This window comes from Micromys minutus, assembly GCF_963924665.1.
Source record: "Micromys minutus genome assembly, chromosome: 15".
Classification (NCBI taxonomy): Eukaryota; Metazoa; Chordata; class Mammalia; order Rodentia; family Muridae; genus Micromys; species Micromys minutus.
This window is the reverse complement of record NC_137984.1, coordinates 10872484-10874320: the sequence shown is the minus strand read 5'-3', so window position 1 is coordinate 10874320 and position 1837 is coordinate 10872484. Positions and strand designations below refer to the sequence as shown.

Below are 1837 nucleotides of genomic sequence, written 5' to 3'. Positions count from 1 at the left end.
ATGGCCACAGAGGTAAGCATAAGAAAGAAGTATTAAGAAAAAAACACATCTGATCTAGAAAAGATTATGTCTAGTCAGGGAACTCAAACTTAGATAAACACCAAGTTCTCATCTGTACTTCTTAGCTCTAAATCTTCTGATATGAGGATTTAACAAGGAGTTATCATAGAAACCAAGAGATCATCAAGAGATCATGGGAGATGACCTGAGAAAGGAGTAGCAGAATAGAGGTGGTGTGAGGGGTAAATGGGAAAAATGCAGAGCAGGACTGTGGCAGGTAAACCAGAAGGGAGATCAATACTCAAGGAAAGAGGAAGGAGAGACACCTAATGCCAAGGTGTTTGTTTGGTAAAGCCTCAAAAAAAATCACGATCTATCTATCTATCTATCTATCTATCTATCTATCTGTCTGTCTGTCTGTATGTATGTATGTATGTATGTATGTATGTATGTATACACACACACATACTTCATTAGCACATAGAATTCTATAGAAAAATATTGCCTTGTTGTCTGTTGGGAAGCAGCAAAGGCAGTGCCTGTGCTTGGCCAGCATCTTCAGTGTGCACTGCTGACTCCCAGCCCAGGTGTGTAACCCTCGTTTTTAGAGCTATCGAAAACAGTACTGGGACTGTGGGTGGGGCCTCATACTCATTTTGAACCCTGAAGCTTAAGTCATTCGATGGCTATCGCCTCAATAAACTCCAGCAAGGTGGTGAGCTCTTAGCTGTCTAAATGTACCCTCTACCCACAAGAACTGTGACTAAGGAACCTTTGGCCCCCACTTCCCTGGTCGGCGGTGAAGGAATGGCAGGCCAGTCAGGGTTCACACCGGTAGTCCATTGGTCTTGAGGACCTCTGTGAATTTGCAGATTTTCTTCTCCACATTCTTTTCTGCCTGTTTCTGTGGCTTCAAGAGATGTGTCATCTGATAGTGAATCTTGGCCTTTTCCTTCCGTTTCTTCTCCAGAGTGGCGGTCACTGCCAAGTACTTCCACCTGACCTCATGAGCCAGATGACCCAAGTAAGCAAACTTTCTGGTAGGCTTCAGTCATACAACCTGGAAGGTGGAATGGACCACCCCATCTGCTCTTTCTTGTCATAGGGTGGAAGGGTCCCTTAAAGTACCTTGAGGCGTTCTAGGGCAGCCTGGCCTCTCTTGGTCCTGTGGAGCAACATGCCTCACACAGTGTGCCAAAAAAATGCAGCTTAGAGCTCAGAAGTGGTAGGGGCCTCCAGAGAGGTTGGTGTTCATCTGCTTTCAGAGAAAGGCCAGATAATTTAACTTGTTTCTGTAGAATTTTCCAGAAATGTTTATGCCGTCACAGTGTACAATCACCACCTTCCCTACAGTCCCTGCTTGGCCACAATGGCCACACACACACACACACACACACACACACACATACACACACCTTGAATGGGAAAATAGAATTGATTTGTTGTTGTTGTTGTTGTTGTTGGACTGGAGGTCAGATGGGGATGAAAACAGGAGGGATCATTTGGCAAATGGAGGGAGAGAACTGGGAAAGATGGATGGAATTTGGGAAGGCATTCTGGGGGGTAAAGTATAAACCTAGTACAATAGAAACTCCCAGGAATATATTAATTAACCTTAGAGAAGACTCTTAGTAATGGGAGATGCAGAGCCTGAACAGGACATCTTCTGTAAGCAGGCTTCCAGTGAAAGGATTGGGACACTAATTCAGTCACAAAACCTTCAACCTACAATTTGTTTACTTGCAACATGTACTGGGACAAAATTGTGCAGAATTTATGAGTAGTCAGCCAATAACTGGTCAAACATGAGACTTATGCCATACACTGCCAGGAAGCA

The 1837-nt window shown here is 44.2% G+C and overlaps 1 pseudogene across 1 annotated transcript; it reads right to left on the bottom strand.

Moving 5' to 3' along the window:
* Window positions 1-826: 826 nt before the first annotated feature.
* On the bottom strand, window positions 827-1339 carry LOC308430171 (large ribosomal subunit protein uL13-like; annotated as a pseudogene). Its single transcript has one exon. The product of its transcript is annotated as a large ribosomal subunit protein uL13-like (transcript).
* Window positions 1340-1837: the final 498 nt, after the last annotated feature.